General features: G+C 38.1%; 1 long non-coding RNA gene across 3 annotated transcripts in view; it reads left to right on the plus strand.

The window, feature by feature from the left end:
• The first annotated feature begins 4147 nt into the window (after positions 1-4147).
• The window catches only part of LOC149916456 (uncharacterized), a 62880-nt gene continuing 40155 nt past the window's right edge, over positions 4148-26872 (plus strand). For 2 of the 3 annotated variants that reach the window (XR_016469928.1, XR_016469927.1), the window contains exons 1-3: positions 4150-4173; positions 12487-12579; positions 14835-14891. This is a non-coding gene — a long non-coding RNA (uncharacterized LOC149916456). Of the gene's footprint in view, positions 4174-12486; positions 12580-14834; positions 14892-26872 lie in introns of all 3 variants that reach the window. The other variant, XR_016469930.1, reaches the window with a different exon arrangement.

Below are 26872 nucleotides of genomic sequence, written 5' to 3' on the forward strand. Positions count from 1 at the left end.
TTTTCCTGAGTAACATCTGAGCTCATGCTGATCCATGTCAGGAACAAAACCATTATTACAGCAATGAAGCAGGGAACATTTGTTTTTACAGAAAGTATAGTCTTCTAATTTAGACTGAAATAAAATTGTAACAAATAATCTTTCATTATTCAGATGATTAGTCTTACAACTTCAGTGGAGTACCTATGAGTCAGGTGAGCTCTCAGGATTTCACTTTTTATCACTGATTATACAATTGCCCTAATCTGTTTTTGATGGGTTGCAGCCTCATTTTCAGAACATTGTTAACAATGGACAGAAGGACATTTCATTGTGTGCATATTATCTAGTAACCATACTGGTGACAGCTGCAGAACAGTCTTCATATCCACACACATTTCCTAAAGAGTGTGTTTCTGTGTAAAAGACATTCCACACACAGCATTCCCAGGAGTAATGCATGTGTAGTGACACTGCATGAAATTCACCAGACTAGTACCACTGAAGGTAACTGAAGAACAGAAAATAAGATCACAAACTGAGCCTTACGATGTGCAAGTTCCACTCAGCCTGCAACGCTGAATTAGTTCTACACATTCCTCATTCCTTTTCTCTGTTCATGTCTTGCCTCCAAATACAAAATTAAGAAAAAAGAGAAAAAGTTTATGGCTAGTGGTAAATATACCAGTCAGTGAAGGGAGGGTAAAAAAGATAGAAATTAAAATAACATTCAATGTTAGAACACAAAAGAATGAAAATTAAAAAAGAAAAATAGAATCTTAGAATTTGTAAGTGACCTCCTAGGTCAATGAGTTCAGTCACTGCACACAACCACAAAATTTCCATTTGTTAAAAAATTACTCAAATATAAAGGATCCAGAAAGCTAGAAAGACTAGAAAGATGGAATGCTTTTTCGCTAGATAGGATTGGATTTTGTGGTTGCAGGCTTGAACAAATATATGAGCTCTATCTACTACCACACTGTCTATGTAAATATCAGTTTGCCTTTTTCATTTTCAAATTATAGGCACTTCTGACATATCTAGTGGAGCTCGTATGTGGCTAGGAGCAGAAGAATGAAGCGAGACTTAAAACAGTCCCTGAACTTTGTGTTTGTTAGTCAGAGTGCCACATTGTATAGCTGCATGATTACTGTATAGTTAATACCAGAAGCAGGAAATAAGTGACTAAAATGAGGAAGGCTTTAAATAATAAAACATAGTAAGAGAAAGAGTGAAGCAACCTAATTTAAAATTATCTTTAGCAAAAGAGGCAATACCAATGGCAGCAGCAGAGCAGTAATGCTCTTTCTGATATCTAAACATTTGACTCTGTGGAAAGGAAACATTCAGGAATTATGACATAAATTAGTTGACTGAAAACAGTAGAAGTGATACAGAAATTTAGAAGTGGTATCTTCCTTTCACCAGTAGCCTGCTCTCTAATAAGGCAGGCAGGGGAGTTCAGGTTTCTCAGCAGAAATAGACTATAGGTCTATAACACTCAGTTCCCACAATGTTGAGAATTCTGATACTGTGGATAGAAAGACAATTTTATTGAACTTCTGTCAGAGACAATATAGGACTGTGAATAGAAAAAAAATGTAGAGATCTGAGCTGTGGGATACAATGGAAGGAAAAACTCTCAGAGGCTAGACCTCTTTGATAAGATGTGGCTCTATCCACATAAAGACTTTGAAGACGTTGAAAAGTATAGACAATCTAAATTCAGGAAAGAAATATCTAGCAGCCCCCCCTAAAAGTCGAGAGAGGGAAAAGTGAAGAGTTACTTGTGGAAAAGGATAGGAGGTTAGAATAGCAGCAAAACAGTGATGTAATGAGAAGGCAGGCTCTATCATGTATGTGCTAGCAATTCAGTCTATGACTAAGGTAAGCGTTCTAAAAAGCCCACTGACTTATCAAATACAAAACAATTCTTGAATATGACTTATCAAATATGAAATGATTAGATTAATATTATTTCATAAATTACAGGAAAACAATTATCACTAAGCCGTTATATTTAAAAGTATTTAACACCAAACTACAGTGTAAAGGAAAGTTCACAAATGAAGACAATGCCTAATTAAATGTGTAACATCCATACCCAAGGGCACATACTTACCAATAGGAATTGGAGGGCTCTATATGTACCAAGCAGTTAAGCTCTTTAACTATCTCATAGTAGGGCTAGAATAACCATATAGAAGAATAAAGGCAAAATAGCCTACCTTAAGAGAAGCCAAATCCTAACAGAGTCATTGTTAGATAGGATTGTATGAGTCATACCCAGCCTCCACAAAGAGCTCAGTATTTTCCAGAAATGGAACCTGGACATAGCATGATACTACAGACAGCTGTAACTGAAGTGTTCCTATGAGTAATGTTTGCTTTTCCAGTAAATGAAGGCTAGAAGAATTATAAAAGCTATAGATGTTCATATCTTTAGCAATTGTACAGGTCAATACAATAGGAAAGGCGTTACAACAAAGGTGTGATAACAAAAGGGCTAGCACAGTAGAGAGGTGCTATAAATGAATAAGATTGCTCAGCCATATTAGAAGATTGCAGATTTGCAGAGAAAAGCTTCCCCAAGAAGAGATCTCCAGGAAGAGATCCTCCCCCAGTAGCAGTCAGCCCTTAAATGAGATCTAGGAGAGGTGCAGCCAGGCTCCACCCCTTCTGGTCACACAGCTGAATTGTCTTCACCTGTGCTCCCAGGTCCTTTCCCCAGGTGCTCAATCAGAGGTTCAAGCCGTGACCCAACAGTTATCACACAACATCACATCTAATCTATGTTTTAATTGATACATCACAAAATATCTTATAGCATAGCACCCCAAGCTGTTGCAAGGCTTGAAATTGTCTATTCTAATTAAATTCTAAACCTGTAGGCTGAAGGGACCGATAATGCGTGAGGGGTAATTTTTTCCTGATGAATTTTATGGATTGCAGAGGGAGAGAAATTGATTTTTCTGCCGAATTAAGTATTGATTTAAATGTAGCTTTCTGTGCTAGCTAGTTTGGGGTCATGGGGTACCATTTCAGTGGATTTTGTAGATTGCTTGCTGTGTCTTCCTATTTCAATAAAATCTTTCTGGCATAGATGGAGGTTTCACTTTCATTACAACTGGCTGGACATCAGCAAGTGGTTCAGTAATTATGGAAGTTCATGAAAACCATAAACTTTTTAAATAGCCTAATAGAGAACTGCAGCACTGTGTAAAAAGTCTTAAAACCTAAACGCAAATCAGATATAGCTTTTGCTATATGGATTGTTTGACCTTAATAAATGTCTTGTTTGTCCTTAACAAGCATGTTTTGATGCTTTTGTTTCTTTATGAAACCTGGATGTGTTTTGATGCATAAAAATGAGTCTACAATCAAAATTCTACCCCAGTGGGTATTTGCTTACTCTCTGGCTGTGCTTCAGAAATAGCTGATTTTTGTCTTAAGCAAAAAAGCAGTGAAGACCAATTCATTAAAAACAACTGCCATAGGAGGAATGTGATTTGTTTTGAGGATCATTTCAGCTCAAAATGCAAACAGTAATAAAAATTCAGGGAAACAATTGAAAATCTACAAGGACAGCTCATTTAAAGGCTGTGATGATTTTATGTTTAGAATTAAGGTAATGTGCATCTAAAGTGTAGTATTCTGAAATAATTACTCATTTATTCACTTTAGATTTAGCTTCTTTAGACTTTTAACTTATTTTTAGTAGGTGTTAAGCTATATACTGAAATGACTCTGTGTGTTACTCAAGGCTACACGTAGTCCATGCAATTCAGAGGAGGATTCCCAAAAAATGGGATAGTTTGAAAGGATGTGATGATCATATCTCTGCTGGTCTCTGGCAGCATAGTTATTACAGTGTTTGTGAACCATATATACAAAGTATTGAATTTACTTCATATTAGTTAACCAGTTGAAATGAATCTGAGTATATGTATAGTTTAATAGTAGGAATACCATAGTGTAGCAGAAATGCTAAGTCACAACCTGAACCAGTAATGGAGCACCTGGTGAAAAGGCAGGGCCAACCCAGGGGAGCTCAGGTGCATGCAATGTATCTGACTGATGGAAGGGATGGAGCCAGGATCCACCCATTCCCATACCTCATTTAAGGGTTGGAAGCGGAGATGAGAGTGTCTTTTGTTGGAGATTTGTGGTTACTTGAGGCACCTTTCAAAGGTAAGTAGCTCTTTTCCTTTATTTTTTGTGTCTGTGGTTGCTGTATTTGGTATTGTTTTCTATTGTTTTGCTATTCTGCTATTAATGTGCCATTATAGCGTTACATCAAGTCATCAGGTGGTATTTTTAATTGAAAATATATTTCCAGTAAATACTACTGTAGATTCTAATAGAATTTCTTTGTATGTAAGATTTGATGAGTATTTCCTTTAATAATCATCTATAATATTGCCAGACAGGAAAAAAAAGTAAAAACAATACTACATGACTTGTATAACATATGCTAGTGGTTGTGACATTCAAACTGAAAACACAGCTATTCTCATTCTGTGAAACTGAAAACACTCAGTTCATTACTTAAGAACAACAAGTAACTGAGGAATTTGAGAAATACTTCAGTGCTCTGTGAAGAGAATAATTTATCTAGCAATAACTGTTATAAATTAATCAGTCACCTTTAATGCTTAGTATAATCTTGTGATACAGCATATAAATACAAGCTTTAGTCAATATACAGGCAAAGAAAAGGCTTGGCAAAAGATTTGTCTCTTGTCCAGAGTTTCTGGAAAACAGCAGTGAGTCTTTATGCAACTCTCACATCTCAATATAAGGGACAGCTGGGCTCAAGCTGTCTTATATTAGGAGCATAGGTCAAAGTAGTAGCAATGCACCTTCTCTATATCGCTGTATCCTGGTGAAGCCTCTTACTCTTTTCAGGCCAGTGGAAGCTGTAAGCCAAATATTTCTGGCACTATGTAAAGCACTGTATATGTATTTTTATGTGTGTGCTTTTGTGTGTACGTTTATATATAATGCGGTCCTTTATTGACAAGATTTTTTTATAATGATGTAGGAGAAAAAAATCTATCTTCTGCTGTTTTTTGTGACATAAGAAGGCCTGTGATATTTTTCTGTAATCCCTCCATTTTCTTCTCGTGTTATTTAAAATTATGAGTAAGTTTCAGTACACCTAATTTTTTAGCTATTACTAGCAAAGTGAGGGCTAATTGCATACATATGTTGTTAATGAAGTCCAGTGATTTCAAACTGAACTTGTGTAACAGTAAGTAGTGTTTAAGGGCCCCAAAGGGCTGTGAGAATGAGAATCAGCTCCATAAAACCCCACCCAAATGGGAAAATCAGCCCTCAGTGAACTGTGAGTGTAGACTATCAGAGGTCATTTTTCTTGATGGGCAGATGGAGAAATGTGTTTTTGAAGGTAGGCTGTTAAGTTCTTGAAAGGCAACTATCAGAGGTCATTTAAAACTGTTGATTATGTTCTAGGCCTTAGCCAAGGCTAAATGGCAAGTTCAGAAGTCTCCTACTTATAGCAGAGTGAAGGGTACTTACAACAGATGAAAGTTAAAGAAAAGAGATGAAGTCAGAGTCAAATTCAAGGAAAAGAGTCCTCTCTTTTAGTTTAGTGTTCTTATTGATGAAGTGAAAAGCAGAGATAGTTTAATCATGTGACACTTTTCCTCCCTTAGCTATGCGAAACTGAACCAGTGTTCACACTTGGTATTCAATTTCTGTTCTTATAAAGAATGCTCGTGTAGTTATAAACACTCAGTTGTATCCCAGGAAGATAAGATGGTTTGCAACTTGAAAAATAAAAAAGAGGGGACAAGAGCACGCAGCTACTGTCATCCTAGTCAAAAAGGCGTTTAGAAGCATGACCTTATCTCTGTGATGTATTTCAAAGCCATTTAACGTGGATGAAGCAAAGGCTTCCAGGGAGGTTTGATGTTGATTTATTTTGTCTCATTCCCTTTGTTATCTGCCAAACAATGCAGTAGTCGTATATGACAACTCTCCTTTATGGATGAGGTTGCTATACTAACTGAATCCAGCTCATCTATAACTTAATTCTTGTGGTGTCTCTAGGCAAGTGGTCTGCACTATTGCTAAGGCTTCTGTCAGATACCACAATGACGCCTAAACAAAAAGGTCCTGGCTCAAGGAAATTCCCCTCGTTTGTAGAAGTAAGCTGAATTTTTCGACAGGGAGCTTTTGCTTCTCATTTATAAAGGAAAACATCAGCTACCATGATAATAATACAGAAAATCTCATTAATTACAGCACACAATAAAGGATAAAGTGAGTTTAAAGAAGTCTAACAGATGGTGCGGTATAAACAGACCTTTAAAAACAGTAACCTTCACAGTAGGGAATGCTATAGGAAAGAGTGCAGCTTAACTTCCATTAAACTTTTTAGTTCTATGTTTAGAACATAAAAATATTTCCAGATATGTTCTCTGCTTAAAGTTGAATTATTCTAGAAAAACAAAAAGCAATGCAAATGCTTTCTAATTACAGAGATTGTAAGGTTGGGTGCTGGGGGATAAGAGGATATGCTGTAATGTTTTTACTGTTTTTCTGTTATTCCTTCTGCGATTTTGTAACTTTAAAAATTTATCAAAAATTTTCTGATAAGAAGTTTGTTGATTAGCAAGGAAAAGAAGAAACATACAAACAGGAGCATATGTAACTCTAATTTTGGAGTTAGGAGAAAGGAAGGCTAGAGATCCTTGCATGAAAGGAGGAGTCTTCAAGGTGCCATTTGCCCCCAAAAGGAGGCAAAAGCAGGGTGAGGAATTGCACAATCATAAAATCATCTGCATTGAAAAAGATCTTCAAGATCATCAACTTGACCTACCAAGTCACATCACTGACCCGTGTCCACCTTTCTCCTAAATTCCCTCAGGAATGGGGACTCTGCCAGTTCTCTGGGCAACCCATTTCAGTTATTGAAGTACTGTTATATGTTAGAGGCCATTTTAAGAGGCAAACCCACTAAAGATTCCTCCGTCAAGCATTCTTCTGCACCTTGGAAACTAAAATGATTGCCGGATCCCCTTGCAAGTATCCAGAGAATACTTGTAGTACAGACCTATTAAGTATTTGATTGGAGAAACCATGCCTTAAAACTAAGATTGTAAGGTTTAAAAACTCAGTTCCCATCCAGTTACTAAGTAGCAGAATTGTAATGAATGAACTGAATGCTAAAGAAAGGCTTCCTTCTGCTTCACTGCAACAGTACAAGGAGGACTGCTCCTATCTGCTGGTATCTTAACTGACCAGCCCCAGGAAGGAGAGATGCTCAGACAGCTGCTTTGCATCTGTGTTACCTTTGTAGGCTGCCTGTGTGTAAATCCCATCTACCTTTGCCTTCACTGAAATGGGAGGAATCTCAAGCTTTTGTTTTTTTCTCCAGTAACTGGTGACTTCAGTAGGAGAAACAGATAGGATAACAGCTGAGGAGTGTCTGTGTATGTTGAATCTAGATGATCATTATGGTCCTCTTCAACCCAGGCTCAGGAAGGTGTTTTTTATGTAACAATGGTCATATTAACCTGCTCCTCTTATGTGGCAATAGCAAGAGACAAAACCTTGTCTCATGAAATTTTTCAGCTGTTAACAGAGCTTTCAATTATGCTTCTGAGATATCTATTTGTGTGTTCACAAAATACAGGTATGAAACTGACAGCTCTGAAGCTTAGGGGAGGAGCTCTTTTCAGCTCATTGAGAGATTACAGCAAAGAGTAGGAGAAGTATGTACATATTTCATTGGTGTATTTACTTGCCCACCCTTTTCCTGACAGGCATCTTGATTGATTTTTGTTTTCTTCTAGAGAATCATTAACATCTGGGGACTTTAAAAAAAAAAAAAAAATGAAATAATGTTATATTTGTTGAAAATCAGAATTGTATTTAAATATAATCTCATTAAGGGTTACCATATTGGAACCTCAGTATCTCAATAGATAATAAATTAGACTGAGTATGTGTAAATACGTATGTTCTTAACTGATGTGATGCATTGAGTGTGCTGAGAAATGGAGTGTAGACATTGATCTGACTGTAGATGATGGTAGCATCATTTAGATATGATGATACAGGATTAACACTGACAAAGGATGTAAATGGAAGAGACAGTAAATTATGTCCTCTATGAAATGAGGCAGCTCTTGAAAGCATTTTTACATCTGTCTCTACCCTTTTTTTTGATAATAAATGATGAAGAGGGTGCGGCTGATGGGCAAACTATGAAATCATTTGTTCATCAAAAGTTCAAAGTAAGTGAAAGAATGTACCAAAAGATGCAGTGTAAATCTCTGCATCGGTGCAACAAAACTACTGTAATACTAACGTTTTGTAGAAACACTGCTAAGCATGTGGTGCAAATCAGTGCTGAATTCCATTTCGCCTTCATTGGTATGAAAGAATTAATTGAGGAATTCAGAGAAAGTGTTTTAGCTTTTTCAAGGTTTCTAGAGTTATATTCTGGGTGCGTTTTTAAGTTTTAAGGGAAGGTGATAGTATCTGAACCTGTTCCTTGTTGGCAGCAACATTTGGAGAGAGAGTTTAATGTTTGTATCATTACAGGAAGTTTCCTTAATATAGCTCATAAGAATAATCTCGTTAAAATCAAAGAGCATGACTATATGGCTATGCAAACACAAAGTTTCTTCCAGAAGGAGAAGATATGCTGGAATTTCTGTGACGTCCTCTGGAGAATTCACTATTATTATTGATTTTACATGAAGGTGCTCAGATAGTACAGTGATGGACAGCAGTATAAAACCCTAAGAGAGATGGATAGATGTGATTAAGTGTTTATTGGCCAGTAGTCAGTACCGTTTCCTTATTCTCTCAGGTCCCAATCCACAGATGATATGCTGTTACTGCTTTTAGCTACGGGGTTGGTCATTAAACTTGAGAAGAAATAGCTGATATATTTAGGTCCAGAGGTCTCCAGTTTATTGCTTGTTTATCTCTGTACTAGAGTCTAACACAGTTACAATGCAAAGACCTAAATCAACTAGAACTATTGTGAATATTTAATTTGTTAAAACCCTCTAATTCAAATATTAATCTCTAAAGTTTTCAGCATCTTTTCTGTTCCCTGGAGAATTTACAGTTTCCCTTGAGATTGTGGTCTATTGTTGGTCTTTCCAAAGGAAGCATAGAAATCGTTGTATCCTGAAAGGATTATTCTCCCTTTGTGCTCTGTTTAATGTTTTTAGTTGAATGGTGTGAACTTTTCTGAGCACGTTTCTAGGATTTATAAATTCAGATCACATTCCTGATAAAGAGGCTTTTTATCAGATGCATAAACCTGGAAGAGAGTCTGAATCTTAACAATGGGGATGGAGACTAGAACTGTTCTCTTAGAGCAAATCTTACTGCATGTGAGTGACAGAGAAGATGGAGTACCTTTATTTTGTTCACTGGTTATATTACTCCCACAATAAAAAAGCTCTGTAAGAAGCAAGTTGTGGGATGTGGATATATTCAATAACAATGCGTGCTAAGAAGTAATGAACATATTTTGTAGTTTACTACGTTATCTAGATGGCCAACTGTCTTAAGAGCACTTGCAGATCCTGCAGATCAATGTTCTGCTAGATTCTGGATTTAGCATAGTTAATGATGTTGCCATCAGTGCCTTGCTATGCAGAAAGATATCTTTCTGGATTCAGGCACGTTGTTCTTTCCCAGGTGATACTGCACTTCTTTGCCAGGCATTGCCATCAGTTGATAGGGTGGTGTTGGTACCTTGAAAACTTATTTTTTTCTCAATCCTGGTGGTCTTCATTGAAAATGCTGTATTGTCATTTATATAATTATGCCACCTTCCTTAAATCAGCAATTTATACCTCATTAGATGAATTTTTTTAGCAAGTTGAGGCAGACTGACCAACTCTTTTTTTTTTTGTCTTCCAGAAGAATTTACTATCATAAAAATCCATAGTAAAGCATGGTGGAAAAAAAGCTGAACAATCCTAGGATAGATGGAAAATCATATAAATTATAGTATTCCACAAATACATAGCATCAAATAAAATGTAGGAGGTAGGAGGAGGAGGTAGAAGATACCAATAAAGTTAGCGTACAAGAGAAACAATGGTAAATAATGTAGTAAGATGTGCTAATATCACAGCTACATAACATTTCTGTGGAGTATGTATTGTAAGCAACCTATGTTCTCAGATAGCTGGTTTATGACAAACTGTTTGATAGCTGTTGCCTAAAAAGCATTCATGATTTACCTTTTTTTTCTTAGTGAAACCATTGTACGTTTACTACACCAAAATAATGCCTAAGCATTCAATAGACAGAGGAAATCAAGTGACAACCCATTAAAGATGCCAGTGACTTTATACCTTCATGTATACTTTCAAAGAAAATTGTGGAAAGGAGATGGAGAGCTCATGCAGAATGCAATATATTTTGAACAATCACACTTTTTATCCAATTAGTTTGGGAGGATTTGGGTTGATCTTCTAGGAGGGGTTCGATAGTGATTCTTGCTGTAATTCTTTGTACTGGTGGTATGGTCTCGATCCCCAGGAGCGTGTCAGCTTTAGATCAGTCAGCGGCACTCGTGCACATCATCTGAAGCTCCAGAAGAAGGAGCACTGTGATCTCCTTAAGTATGGAAGCAAGGAGAGGACTAAAGTTCACAATTTTTCTTGATATGCTTGATATGTTCTTTTTTGTGATATACCGGCTGCAGAAGCTCAGTGAATTTAAAAGTGGGAAAAGATGGCTGTAAATATTACACAGAATTGGAGAGCAGTATTAAGAAACTAATAGAATAATGTGCCTTCCAGCTATAATTTGAGATTGCCTGCAGAAATCCTTGTGAATTCTGATTTCTTTCCTTGAGCTAAAAAGGGTGAATGGATTATGAAATATAATTATTGTAGTCAAAGCAAGGAAATGGGGGCTATTAGAAAAAGGGAACAGACTTTTTAGAGGGATCCGTTGTGACAGGACAAGGGAAAATGGTTTCAAACTCAGAAGGCAGAATTATATTGGATATAAGAAATTTTTTTATGGTAGGGGAAGTGAAACATGGGAACAGGCTGCCCAGAGGGGTGGTGGATGCTCCATTCCTGGAGACATTCAAGGTGTTATAAAGATGGACTAGCCTTGCTTTTCCCAAACAACTGATGCATCTTAGAATGGTGCTGTTTCTCCTAGGAAAAATGGCCCCCGCTCATCCTAACCACATCATACCTAGCCTTTCCAAAGAAATGGAAGGACTGTAATGATTAAGAGCAGTCCAAAATGGAGCAGGCCATTACTAGGCTAGGGTAGACCGGTGGAAGCATTTTTCCTATTAGGCATACATGTGGTCCTTTGTCCTATGTTGCCTGGTTGGGATACTTTTGTCAGCCAGATACTGTAGTACTGCTCATTGTAGTCTGGATAGAAGAACAATGTGCAGGATCACAGTCATAACTTCCCAAAGTAGAAGTGACAGCTCTGACACAAAGACAGTGGGTATTCTCTGAGCAGTAGTAGTAGTATCAGGCCAATCATATGTAAAGCAATTACAGTGCAAGCTAATGAAATCTGATGCCAGCTTTGCCATTATAACTAGTTTCACAATCTCTAGCCTTCTGAGCATAACACAGAATAATTCATAATGGGACTGCACAGAACTCTTTCAATTAGATTTCAGCAGTAGAGCGAGTTATTTTAGTTAGGCAGAAGTATGCAAAGCCTGTAGGCTCTGGCACATGGTAATTGAATAAATAGACTCAGGCTTCTGCTATCACAAAAGAAATTAAGAACACAGCGTAAAAGATGTAAGAGTCTACCTCTAAAAGACACCCATTCTGCTGAAATCATCTCACTCCATTCATACTCCAGTCAAAACACACTTCTGTATGAGGGGAGAGGTTGTTTTTTCTCAGAAAACCTCTCAGAGGTGAGGATGCCTTCAAGTGCCGACTGACTTTTTGCATGCTACAGATGTCAAAAATGCCTGCAATGCATGAGAGAAATTGAACAATAATCAGTAAACTGGGACTGTGAAGGCAAAATCACTCAGGGATGCTACTTTTATTAAATACTTCAGCATTTTAGGAAAGTGTCAGTGCTAATCACTTGAACCTTACACAGAATAATCTCTTGTATTTCTGCTTTTTTAAAAAATCCTTTTAAAATGTGTTCCACTCCACCTTGCAGTGGTTAGTGTCTGCCTATCTGCCAAAGCATATTGAAAATAGCACCTAAATATTGTGCCAGCTGAATGTTTGAGACGGTGCATTCGCTGCCTGGAAGTTTCTTCCCGTCTTCACTGTACTTTGCATGTTTCTGCTAGGTGATCAGGTCTCTGGTGGCTTGATCTTTTCCATTATTATCAGGAAAGCTCTCCCCAGGTGAATGGCTTGTTCCCTAGCCAAATTACTTCAGCCAAGACTGTTTGATTCAAGACTTTCGCTCTAGGCTTCAGATGCTTTCAAGTAGCAAACTGTAGATAAACGTCTGGCAGGCTAACTCTTGTCTTACTAATAGATCTGAAGAAAACGGAATAAATTCAGGACTCCATGAAGAAAAGTTCAAGAAGTTCCTAAATGCCCTTTCTGGACAGTAATGGCGTTCTAGAAAGTAAGCAGAAGTGGTTTTGTTTATAATATTTTTATGTTATTTTTCAGAAATTCTTTATAATCCTTCAAGTGGCATCATACAGGAAAAGAAGCATTACATGCTATAGCAAATTTGCAAAAAAAAAAAAAACCTCATATGAATTTTGATGATGGCTTCAAAAAGGGAGAAATAATTTTTGCCTTCTAGGTTTGAATAAGAATTGCTTATACTGAATATAGATTTTCCAGTCCATTAAGTTCAGTTCGTATAGAATGAACTTAAGTGGCCAGATTGACACCGTGAGAGTACACCTCGTGCTGGAGGGAATCCTTGTTTGGGTAGAGATAGTGGTGCTAATTCTGTTCTTGTTTCAGAACTGACATTTGTGAGATTTATGCTGCCAGAGCTATATTTTGTGTATGCAAACATTCTGAGATAATACAAGAAATAAGAGGAGGAGGAAAAGGAAAAAACAAGGCAAATAATATTATTCTGCTATGTCATGTCCTCAATTAGCTAAATAAGCAGAGTACATGGGCTTACACCTAATATCTTAATGCTCCAGTGCCATCCAGATCCTTTCTGATGAATGCACCTTGCTCCCCTGATACTCATATCTGGACACAAATGTTGCAGTGTGATGCATCTAATCCTTTTGGTACTTTTGTTTAATTATTATGAAGAACAGACATATTTTCCTGCTTACAAGAGCTAATGTCCTTTCCCTAGTAGAAAGAGCATAGGATCAACTGATGTAAACTATCAAAAGCTATTGGCGTACAGACATTGAGAAAAAGATGAGCAAGCAAACTTCTTCTGGAGATGTTCTGGTCAAAAAATAAAATGCCAAAAAACTGTTTGGCTATAATTCCTCTCTACCCTTCTCAAATCTCCATTTAAGTGATGGAATATGAACTTGGCTTAGGGCTCATGTGATTCAACAGCTGTTACACTGACTCCAGTAGTTAGTTGAGTGGTGGTGTTGCTCTTTAGTCACTGAAAATTGTTTTGCCTCATAGTCATAACAAATCATGAGCAATTGACCATCTCTTCCAACAGTAGGAAGTTATGAAAGCTCTTGGTCTCTTCTACACAGTGTCTGGCACTGGTTTATAGTATCTTAGTAACAAATAGGAGGGAGAAGTTTTATATTGTCTTGTTTATGAACTTAGGAAAGAATTTCTCATTTATTTATGAGAATGCTGTGGGGAACAAAGAAGTCATTAGAAGTGCTTTAAGCAGCCAGGCAAATTACCTAACTGACCAGTCTGAATTGCACCTACCAGTATCCAAACCACTTCTCTGAGTGCTTTTTTTGGGGAGACAACTTCTACCTTTGCACAGGTCTGAAGGCGGTGCTTTGGTTCTCGGGAGTGGGAGTGGATTGTGGAATTATTTCCATTGATTGTAACTCAGACATTTACATTCTCTTTTGTTTTTTTATTCCCTTCCCTTTTGAAGAATTGATTTCAATAACGAAGGCAGTAGCAAGAGAAGATTGGCTATATTGAATTCACATTGAACTGATTAAAAAACATAGAAGTTATTAGAAAAATAAACATATTTCCTTTTGCATTATGTAGATTTCATCTCCAAATTTATTATTTTAATATACTAAGTAAAAATGACAATGAATATTATTTAGCATCATTGGAGAATAATTTCAGCAGCTGGCAAACATATTTTTTTGTGTGCGTTAGTTTACCTTTATGAAAGAAATCATAATTTTTCATCTTATGCAGCAAGGAATGGATAGTATGAAGGTAGTCTAGACATTCACATGTCTAATTTTGTTTACATATTTTTCTTGATTATTGTGAAACCTTAACTGCTGAAGTTAATCCTGGTGAAGTTTATTTGGAGAATAATTAAGGGGTAGTCTGAGCGTGCAGATATTGGTCATTATTTCCATTGTTTGACACTTGAGGTTTTTGTGCTGTGAGGAATTGTTGTAGCTGATGCAGGAATCTGTCTGCAACTCGCAAAGAAAGATAACTGACAAAACAGGCAGATGCAGTACACCCACTTCCATAGGAAGGCCTAATTGATTTTAGGATGAGCAGTGCCTGTCTGTGAGCTGGAAGAGAAGCTGTGCCACAATGGTATGGTCAGCAGTGCCTTCCAGAGGAACTGATGGTATATAAAACAGAGACCCCTAAGTACCTATGAATTATAAAGCTTTTGGAATAGTTTGTGTAAGAATGCAGGATCAGTCTGAATTAAATTCTCTCAAGTATTCCATTGGGCATATTAATTCTTTCCCTTTTCCTTCTCAGATGTATAATGCTGCAATCTACTTTTAAACAGCTGCTGTGGCTCCTGATCAAAGACAGGTAAAGTAGTCCCAGATCTCTTCCCTGCCTCTTACAGGTGTTATGAGGTTTAATAAAATTATGCTTTTATAGGACAGTGAGGTCCTTGAAGGAAAGATAGTATAAGGTTGTATTCCCCCCTATGTTGCATTACTGGCTAAGCAGATTGCTTGGAAATGCAATTTGGTATGCATAGGTGGCACTGCCTTCTACGAGCTCCTTCATTTGTGTGCTTTCCGTGGGTCTGATCTTGTTCTTTCTCCTTTAGAATTTCTTAATACAGGGTGAAAAAGAGAAGGCAGGTCAAAGAGATGCTTAGTGAAAGACGTCTTGAAATACATTAAACTTTTCCAAGGAGGTTCTGTTGTATTGTCTCTTGTAATGATCAATTATGGAATCTTTTTCTCATGAGCACAACTCGAGGAACAGATAATGAGTTTGCACAAATAAAAGTACCAGTAGAATTTGATATGGAAAACAGACGTGCAGAGACTCTTGATGTGCTATGTGACTTTGCTATTCATTTTTGTAATATCCCAGCAAATTCATTAGGGCCCATTCTCAATCATGCTGTATCTATATATGTCCAAGAAAAATGAAAATTTCCTGTCAGAACTTTTATTTTTGATGGTTCAATTGTTTTAATTATCTATGTAAGGAAAGCAGCTGTTCTCTGTAGGAAGTATTTTAATTTAAACCAAAAAATGCACTTCCAAATGTCAATTCAATGAGGATGTGAATATTTAAACTGAAGACGTTTTTGCTCTTTTGCTCATTTTGGTTTCATAACCCTAATTATTTGAGTGATGCTGATATTTTTTTTTAAGTGACTTCACTATGAAGAACAAATAGCATGGCTTCCTGATTTTCCTTCAGGTAGCTTATCAGAAGAGCCTTTTACGTCCTTGTACCACTCCCCCAACTTGGGGTTGGACCAAGAACATGAACTTTGGTTTCATCAGTGCAGTTCATTCCTTCTTTCAGTACACTTTTCCATTGTTGCAACTGTTAACGGTTATTAGCTGATACTATTAGACTTGGGAGATGAGACTTTCCTCAGGGAAAAAAGCATGAAAAATTGAAATGACAGCATTGTACCAGTGTTGTGATGTCTGTGCAACTCCAGCTCAGTCATAGGTTCTGCTGTGATATTACAAATGCCTTGTTGTGATGCAGGGAAATTATATCAGTGCCCATGGGCCCTACTGCAGAACACAACACATTTCCCACATCTCTCTCTCAAGAACATGCACTAACTCTGTGGAGTGACTACACTGTTATAAATGTTACACAAGAGGAAAATGTCATACCCGTAAAGTGCATTGACAGAAATTCAGGCAATGTTTTCCAGCCACTGATGTACTTGTTACTGCTTCCAATTGTTTGAAGTTGGATTATTTGGGGTGTAGCACAGCACTTGAATCAATAAATTACAGAATCAGAGAATGGTAGGGGTTGGAGGGGACCTCTAAAGATCAAGTCCAACTGCCCATGACCTTAAAAACAAACTGTGCTTCATGTGCGATAGTGAGCCATGGCCTTAATGTATCTGGGAGCAGAATGAGGTCCTAAAACTGTATGATCATGAGTTAAATGTGTCATTCATTTTTCATTGGCTTCAATGCAGCTCCTGGGCTGTTGCATCATTTGGGCGGCTTCTCTGAACTGGGGCAGTATGGCTTAACTGAAGAAAGTTGTTATGTATTTCTGTCTGGACATCCTACTCCTAAGTAGTTCTTAGATTTAATACCCAGACTCTTTAGTTAAAATTCCTTTGCAAGAGCTTTCTCAGTGGTAAGAAGTCTTGGCTTTGGTTGTGCTTTTCTTAAAGCCATTGCCCAGACAGCAGCACACCGCCTCTCTCTTCAGATCATAGGATGAGACATTTTGCTGACATAAGCCTGTTTTCTCTGATGTAGAAGGACCTTTAATGATTTGCACCAGCTAAACATATGACCCTTACATTTCGTACTTATACTTATTTTATGTGTCTGTGCATATTAGCAATTCAAATGTAAATATTTGCTCATTTGAATGTTTGAAATCATCACTCTCACCTCTATTTTGAGTAGCTTGTTCATACTTCTGCCCTTGACTAATGGTACAAAGTGTTTTGTATCGTAGTGCCTGTGTGTGATCCTCCCAGCTTAAAAATTCATGTATTCAGTAAAACATTAGATTTAGAATATTCTTCATCATGAGAAGATAAATACAGCCCATAAAGATGGCCTTTCTTATATATTATAGACATTTTTTCCATCATTACAGGTGAGTGCTGAATTCTGCTTGTTCAGATCAGTAACACAGACTGTACATCAGAGGTGTTGATGGGCAAAGATGGCTGTTCTGCAGCCATATGGGAAATAAGAAAACCATCTGAAGAAAATCAGGCTAATTTAACCTGTTGCCTACTTTGTTCTAAAACCAAAGATTTAATTACTGGAGTTAACTTTCTGACTGTTGAGAACACTTATTCTGCATAGACAAATGACAGCATACGCTACAGATTTAATTAAAGAGAACAGAGATAAGTACTGTATTGTATGCTAAAGTAATGTTTACTATAGCAATTGATTACTCTGCAGACAGCTTGTTATGTTCCATTCCAATTTAAAGTGAAGATAAGAAATATAGAAGGATGATAAATATTCAGTCTGAACTGCACCTTTTAGGGAGGTGACTGAAAGATACTGAGAACATTTATACAAGAAATACAGCTGTAAAATCCATAGGTAATGCAAATTGGCATGTTTCTATTTGATATTACTGAGTGTTTTGCACCATCTGAGAAACTGACTCCCAGGTGTGCTAATAAAAAAAAAAAAGCATTGGTATCTTCAGACCATTCTAAGAAGAGCTGAAGTTTTATATCAGTATGCAATGGGCTGATAAATCATCAGCCATTTCTTCTGAGAAAGTGAGAGAGAAATGGTGGGGAACAGCGTAGTTGTACTCTGGAAGAAAGCTGTAGGGCATAATGGAGGGACGTATCACAGCACTGACTCACTGGTGAGTCCTTCAGAACCTGTGGTTTTGTCATTTCTGCAGTTGTTGCTCAGTATTCTTTCTCCTATTTGGCCTGCTGGCTGCATGTACTACAGGAGATCAGGTTTTCTGTTGAGGTCATAGATGAGAAAATTGTTACCTCAGGTTCATTATATGGCTTTGGCAAACTCCACTGCTAATGTATGATTCAGTTTCTTCATTGGCATACTCTTCTGAGCTACCTGTTCTGTTACCCCTTTCTTTCTGAAGGGCAGGATTGCTGTAGGTGAGGAGTGGGCTGGTATTTAAATTCAAATTATTTGGACTATAGCATTGCCCTGCCTCAAACTGCTTGTGTTTCACTCAGGGACAGAACCACCCAGTCACTGCTACAGCTGAGTATAAAACAAGGACAAAACAAATCTTGCTGAATGTTGAGCTAGGAGTCAGTAAGACCACAGCTTGCCAGCTCCGCAAGATGATGGTGTGAAGGGGAAAACAACTTGTGTCTTAAAGTTATCAAGGGAAAATTAATCCCTTAATCATGGCACAGTGTGCACTTCAGGATCCTGCAGAAAATGTGGTTCAAGTGCTGCAGGAGGCAGTGAGCTGTGAGCATTGTTGGCTCCCTGCTCTGCTCTCAGTCATGCATTGAGCAGAGACTGGAGTGCTCAAAGCATTCAGCTCACGTTTGTGATGTAGCAGAGCAAAGACAAGCTTCACATGTGACAAATTTGTACGAAAGGAGATCTGAATTGTGAGCTTCGTTATTCTGTTGTTGTTGTTGTTAATGTGTTGGTATTGCATTTAACTGTGGCATGGACTATGTTAATTAATTCCAAGTAACCTTTTTAGCTAGAAAGTATATGTTGTATTTCATTACTGCAATAGACTCTGGTTTTCCAAGTTTCCTCAAAACAATTTTCTTTTCAAGTGTACATCACCGAAGCCAAAAAGACATAATATTCCCAACTGTATAAAACAGCCTGTGGCAACTAGGTTAGAGCTGTCAGTTTTACACATGGGGTGCCTGACAAACATATTATACATACAACTCAAGGCTGACCTCATACTGCACCTGAATTTAAATCTGTGTACTGCATGATGCTTTATATCCTAAATAGGCTGTTAACGCAGTCTTCCAGCCCTTCCCTTTTATAATGGGCTGTAACTGCAAACTCTAAATTGTCATGAGCATCAGCCAGAAGGTAACACCATAAAATTAACTAATTTTAACTTAAAGATGTCAAATCACTGCTGCATTTTCTTTTAAATGCTTACATGCTTGTGGATGAGAATGTTCCATCAAAATGTCACTGTTTCCCAGTGTATTAATATGTCTGGTGTATCCAGAACACCTGGGATAAGGTAACACATGGACTAGCAGAGCTGGAGACCTTTGAGAGAAGCCCAGAGAGGAGGAGGTCTTGCAGATGAAGGTTGTGCAACCTTGTGCAGCCTCTCTGGAGATGTGCCCATAGCCAGCATGCAGCTGGACAAATGTGCACTGTGAGCCAGGGCTGTGCCCAACTGTGTGCTCACCACTGAGCACTTTGCCTCTGAGCTTTTGCGGGTCATCTGAAGATATTTTGTGTGTAACTGTATGAAAGTAGTCCCTGGTATGGAGAGAGGAGCTTTTGTTCATGTTATACAGAGTGTTCTTTACTGAACAGTCCCTACTGAAGTAACTTTTTTTTTTGGTAACTAAAGCCTCCTAATCTGTGAGATAATCTTCTAACTAGAAGTTCTTGGCTCTACTTGCCTGGGGATGCTGAGATATTAGCCAGTGTTTTCAAGAGGTGTAACAGTCATTTGCAGGGGATGAAATGCATACCAAACTCCTGATGACTTCAGCAGGGTGAGATTTCCACTGTAACTTTTAATGGAAGTGCAGATATGCAGCACCTGCAGAGAAACCAGCGGTGCTTCTTCTGCTGATGTGCTGGGGAAGTAATAATTTGTTTCCTCCCTTATTATGACTGGAGGCAGTACAAAGTCTTTGCAAGGGATGATGCAACTGCAGTCAGTGAGGCAGGGGGTTGCTGGGGGAGGATGTGAGCAATTTTCTGGAGCTCAGTCTATATTTCTATAGGGTATACAGAAGGCTGAAATAGAGAGATGTTGTGCTTTGCCACTGCTCTACACAATCAGACATTTCTTTTGGTACTGTATAGTTGGAGAAGGCATCATGGAGTGTTTCTATCCTCATCTCCCTCTGTGTCAGATGCACTCTGTTGGAATGCTGCTTTCAGTAGCTTTGTCCTTGCTCAAAATGCAAAACAAACTCTGATGCTTACTTTACATTGCTATGCCTATTATCTTTCATGTGCTTGCTGCTGCAGAGTTGTGTTGTTTGCATGTCAAATCACCCCCTGGTTTCTGCTCAGAATAAGAAGTTCATTCAGTCAAAGCAAACTCTGGAGGGGTCTGGGGCAAGGAGCCTGATTTCATACTGACTCAGACAGTTGGAAGGTTGAGATTAACGATCTCAGCCTGAGCTCTGTAAACCAGGCTGGACTTTTCAGCTCATTTCCAGTTCACACAGGAGCTGCTTGTGTCTGGCTTTGGGCCTTGTCTCTGGGAGCTGGTATCATGCTTGGCACCTTGAGCAACATTTGGAAAGGAGGCTGTTTTTCTTGGCGTAAACAAATCCTTTTGGAAATGTTTTCAGGCATTTTTGAGGTCTGCTCGGAGGTATCTCACTTCAATCTGTAGGCTGCTTTTGCTATTCTTGTACGTGCTCCTGTCAAGCACTGCAACTGATAGGTACCATTTGGGTTTAAATCCCTTTGGAAGTAAAATCCTTAGGATTAGTGTTTTTGTTTCCTTTGATTTGGTTAGTTGCCAGTCATTGACTCATGTCAGGCTTTTTTAAAAAAGCCTGACTGCTATTCTTGCTAGAAAAAATGAAGACTAGGGTGGAGTGTAGCGTGTGTAGTATTATAGTTAATGAAATTATGGCTCACCAGTGATGCTTTACTAACAAACACTAATAATTCATTGAGTGGATTAGTTTCTGTAATTGATTTCTGACTTTCCTATCAAAACTTGTTCTCAAACTTTTAAACATTAGACAGTTCCTCTCCTTTCTCTGGAGACATCTCGCTTGTATGCATTATGAAATGGGCACATCCTATTAAGGTATTCTTCCCTGCTTGAATATGACAGATATTCTCAAAGGAACCAAACTCATTTCTGCACAATGTGCTAGAGACCTGAAGAAGTAAACTATAATTTATCTTCCCTGAATAACACTTCTCAGTTCAGTGCCTAAGCTAGATCACCTTCCAATGAACTCTTTATATGGATATTTATCAGCTGACCCAAAGCCATATGGAATTATTTTTATAACATGCAAACCATTTTATAGATAATGAAAACAAACTTTTATTGTGTACTTTCTAGAAACTAGAATTGCCATTGACAAAAAAATTGACTAGTTACACAGTTTTTATTACATTCCTGCATATTGCTTTTTAATTATTCACTGTTTAATAAAACAAATATGTCTTTCCCATCAAATGATAGGTAAAGCATACAGTCTCTTGGTAGACATAGTAAAACTTAGAGAAAAGGGCAGGAAACCGTAAGCAATTCCTTTTGGGTTTCTTCAGCAGCACATAGTCACTCAAACTTTTTCCTGTGAGAGAAATGATAACTTGAGCAAAGTCACGGTACAGCTGCTGCAGGAAGTGCCTTTGTCCCTGGAGATGAGCAGGCACTAAAAACAAGGCATGTTAAATGTCCCAAATGTCAGCTTCCTCAGTGTGAATAGGCTGGCACCTGCTGAATCTCAACCTCTGCATCCCTCTGAGTAATCTGAGCATTCTGCTCTGAAGCTCAAAGCCGTGGGACTGACTGTGGGTCAGCATCTCTTCATTTCTACGTTCCTCACTGAATCCTGATTTGTGCCTGTGTCCTTTATGTTGCATGGTTATGTTTCCTCTTTGCAAAACAGAGAGGGCAATAACTCATTGAGATCAAAGAAATACAGAAAATTAGAAAGAAATGTGAGAAAACTAATAACTTCTGATAGCCTGTCTCTAAATGGTGGGACTCGCATACACTTTTCATTTTAAAATAACCATGTTCTGTCTTTTTGATTATCCCAAGGCTCTTCTTGAGTCCATTGTTTCCCTATAGCAACAGTTGTAATTTCTCAAACAATTCCTGAAGTACATTTTAAAAGTAAAAATAAATGTAAACTGTAACAAGGATGTTATTCACATACAAAACCATGGCCTGAACTATTTTCCATGTGTTTTATTTGCTAATTAGTCTGGAAGCTTCCCAGAGTTTATTTTAGAGTCCACTTTATAGACACGCACAGCCAGCATAGTAGTCTGTGCTGAGGCATATGTTTAGAATATATGCACAGAATTGCTTTATGTCTGTATAAAGAATAAATGTTTTCTCCAGATTGTAGTATCACACTTCTAAAAATTGAAGACAAAGGGTGCTGTATTAAAATCCTGCCAACAGAACGAACAGTAGTTATTAGTACTTAAACTTTTTTATTGCAGTGTAAAAAATACTTATCTGTAGTCTCTTCTCACCTCTGCATGACATCAGAGGTTGAAGCTAAAGAGTCCTAAAACATTTCAATTTGCTGTTATATAAGAGACACCAGCTATTTTCAATTGCTCTCACTGCCAAGCAAGCTGGCAGCAATTAATTCTTTGTTAAAACAACCATTATTTTCAAGTGGTAGAGCTATTCCTTTAACAGCTCCTTCTGTTAGGAAGTTACTGGCATTTGGAGCCAGAATGAAGTGATTTCCCAAACCTTCATTTGTCAGAGAAACTTTCGCTCATAGACATAGTGGGTACCCATACTCTTTAATTATAAGTGGCATTTAAGAGGCTACTTTTGTAGACAGTGGAGAGAGACTAACTTCAGGTATGATTCGATCAAATATTGTCTAAGCCACCTTCTGGAGATACAGGACTTCTTTCTTGGGATGTAGGTTTACTGTACTTATAACACAAGCATCTCTGGTAGATGCTTACACTGAGATGAGCTGGGATGAAAACAGTCTTTCTGTGTGTCAGAAGAAAACAATAGGCTAATTTTATCCCATTTCTTCATTGGCTTGGAACTTCCTAAAGAAGAATGAGGAATTAGGAATTAGTTTATTGTTTCAGTGTGTACCGAGGAGAAAATGACTTTAAATCCATTCTTATATATCCATTGTGTATTAGGTTCAGTCACTACCCCTCTAATTCCTGACATTAGGAGAGTATGAATGCATGTACAGTGTGCGCATACTTGAAAGGATGCACTCGGAATCATGTAGGTTCCATTGAAATCAAGTCCTGACCTTCACATGCAAGCAATTTGCATAGAGTATGAATTAGTTAGCTGTTGCCAATTGCATGTTAATTTACTATTAATAACTGTTACTTAGTAACTCCAAGACAGGTGCATGAGGAAACAATGCTCTAGATGTATGGGTGTAAATCACAGAATCACCAAGGTTGGATAAGACCTACAAGATCATCTAGTCCAACCATTCACTTACTACTACTGTTTTCTCACAAAACCACGTTCCTTAGCACCACACGGTTCTGTATTGCCCTTGGTTAGCAGTGAGTAAATTCACTGCTGCAGTTTCTGGTACTAGAAGGGACATATATTCCATGGTCAAACTCAGATCAGTGTATTTGGTGAGGCATGCTGTTCCCTCCCAGGAGAGGAAAGAGGAGACAAAGCACTAGCACCGTGCTTTTGCTCTAGCAGTACACCACGTGTTTTGGAGCTAGGAATCCTAGCTTAAGCCCTGGGAGCCAGCTAACTTGGCCAAGTATAGTACGTGCATTAACAAGAACAGCTATCTTCAGGCTAATGAAGGAAGCCTCCAAAAACAGAGGCTTCTGTGCTAATGCTGGTGCTGTATAACATAGATGCATTAAAGCATTCAGAAGTTGAGTTTCCTGTATTTTTGGCTGTGCTTTCATAAAAGTGGCAACTTATCTGTGCTCTTACATACAAGAGAAAACAATGGAAATTTCTTAAGTAATCTCAAGAGGCTGAATCATAGCTCCAGCAGAGAGAGGTACCACTTCTCTTTATTGACCTTTAATATACCTTTCCTGGCATTCTGCAATCAATGCAATCTTTTCACTGTGATCATAATGGCCATTGTCCTGAAGACAATTGATACAAGTAGAAGTAATATTAAATGAGAAAAATAGCTGAAGGATTGTTTTCTTTATGGATTTTTTAAAAGTTTTTATTATTTTTTTCCTCTCTTTTTTACAAAAAGAGAAATATTTTTACATTGAAACAAGCGGTTGGCCCCATTAATATTACACACTTTCCTCTGCCTCAATACGTTGCCAACAGTAAGGTATTATTTAGGGGAAAATATAAATGCATAATAAACAGATCTATACAATCATTACTGAAGTAAAATAGCAGTTAGGGAAGTATTTTTATTGTGAAAAATGGCCCTGTAGGACTTGCTGGCTATTTGTAATGTTGCAATGTAACTCAGATAAATTGGTGCCCAGGAGTGTGACATTTCAAAAGCTTGGAAATACACTACATTTTTCTGGAACGCCATTTTTGTAATTCTGCTAGCTATTTTGCAGTAGCAAGAAGCAATTCCTCTATGTCCAGGCAGTTCAATTAGAGTGTTGTAGATGTTGTCAGAAAGACTCAAATATAAGTGCCCCTGAGCAGCAGTTGTGATTTCATGAAGTATCCTGTGGCCCTTCTTCCTAGCAATTGACATCTGTGGTCAATTGTGTGCAATGCTAAAAAATAACTTTGAAATTAATGACTCCTTTGTCTTTGTGTTGCAAACTTTGCATGATAAACCCTCCCACTTGGTTTTGGGCATGCTTTTCTCATTAAGAAGAGGTTAATAGATGAAGGCTTCTTCAGAAACAAAAGTGTTCAGTGTTTCTACTGACAAGCAGAAGTTCACTGCATGGAGATGGATGTAGGGCAGCCTGGCAATGCTATCTGCTTACCTGTCATTATTCATAATACAGATCAGAAGTTCAGGACGTATCAGAAGTCTGCAGTGAATTGAAGGTATGCAGTTAGAAAGGAAGATGTGGATCATGCACTGACATGGTTGACCTTTGACTAAGTAGGAATCCCAGCTACATATAGGCTAGTTAAAAAGCACTGCATTTTGAGCTGCAGAATTCAGGATCATTTGGGACTTTGGATGTGCGGATAAAAGTTTTTAAAAATGTACGAACACACCAAGATTTTCAAGTTTGTCCTTCATCCCCCAGTGGTTTGGGTGCTGTTAGAGAGCCCGTGGGTGCACAGTTAATGTTGTGAGAGTTATTTGGCAAGGTGGGAGGAGAGGAGTGGGTCAAGGCCTTTGGTGCTGTACTCCATGTGGCTGGGATGTTACCTGGGACTAGAGTCAGTTTGAGTTCCTGACCCTTCCCATCACTCAGGTGGTTTGTTGCTTCAATCTCTTAAGTTTCAGTGAGGGCTGGAACATATTTGGTACCTATCTTCTATGTGAGTCAGGCTGTCCTGCAGTGAGTAGAGGTGATGTGGGGATTCACTACTGCTACACATCAGATACGGCCCATTGCACCTTTAAGCACCTAAATCCTGGAGGGTGCATCCTTAAGGGAAATGGCAACTGTGAAGGTTTGAGAATAGCACACAAGCAGTGCAGGAGCAGTGACAACATTGTATTTCAGATATTGAGCAACGGGACTCAGGATTGTGCCATGAGTTTCAGGATGTGCAGACCTCAGAGCAGTTACATTTTAACTGAATGTGAAGCTTACAAGGTGCTTGCTGGTTATCCTCCATCCTGTCCAGTTGCCTAAATATTTGTGGTTTTCACAGCTTTTTCTTATCTTTCCCTCACTGACTTCATGCAAAAGAAAGATGACTCGTGTATATTTAGAAGTGAATTTACTTCCTGCTTCTGCTGCAATTTTCACGCAATGCCTTTGATTTCCTTGCTCTGAAATGGGATAATAGGATGTTTTCTGATCAATCTGTATAGTTAACTTCGTAAGGGCAAGTATGTTTTCCTAATGTGTGTGCATCTAATGCTCAACACAGCAGGGTACTGGTTCTGCAAAGCAAAACGCAAACTCCCTAGTTAACCCCCAAAGTTTCCTTAAGCTGAGAAATGGGAAACACCTTTTATAGGTGAGATTTGCAAAGCCTATTTGTATTAATTTTCTGAGCTTCTACTGGAAAATTGTACTGGCTGCCACAAGCAGTAACTACTGACCAGTTGTCTAAAGGACTCTTGATAACAGGAAACAGTATTTTGTGGTATTCAAATTCCTTCATGAGTAGGAAGACCAGTCTTCATAGAGGTGGAGTTAGAATTCCAGCTCCCAAAGATAATTAGTAGTAGCTGGGCACAGCGTGGTTTTAATGCCTTTGAAAATATCTTCACGTGATTTAACATCAGGGTATGAGACAGCATGACTTGGTGCAGGCTTGGTATTCTTACCCAGAGGCTTAAATGTCATAACGCAGGATCATGTGATGGCTTTGCTTAAGAGGCATTTGAAAGCTTGGAGATGACAATATAAAATTATGGACATAATACAGTGTTGACAGTTTCAGGAATCAGAACACGTTCTATTTCTTTAGACTACAGTTGCGACGTTCCACATTGAATCACTTAATCTGCCATTAAGTAGCTGTCTTATCCTATTTTTCTCATAGGCATTCATCCAGATGACATCAGCATCATTGTCTAAATCAAATCAAACACTAATGCCAAGTTGGGAATTTGTGCTTATAGATGGCACATTGCGTGTACAGACCTTGCTAAGGTCAATCTGTTACAAAGGAAAAAAACAAACCAAATGCCTTCATTGTAGCTTCATCTATCTTGTGCTTTCTACATACTTCAACGTTGATCTGGCTCTGAATTTTCTTTTGGAGGAAAGTATTGCCATTTTCTGTTGACAAAAGGACAACTATGGAGTTTGGGGAAAAGCAACACTGACAGATATAGTGAATTATAATTATAAAAGTAGCACACAATGCTTCCTAAAATTGCCTTTTGC

Source organism: Phasianus colchicus, chromosome 11, assembly GCF_987193195.1.
Source record: "Phasianus colchicus chromosome 11, bPhaCol1.hap1.1, whole genome shotgun sequence".
Classification (NCBI taxonomy): Eukaryota; Metazoa; Chordata; class Aves; order Galliformes; family Phasianidae; genus Phasianus; species Phasianus colchicus.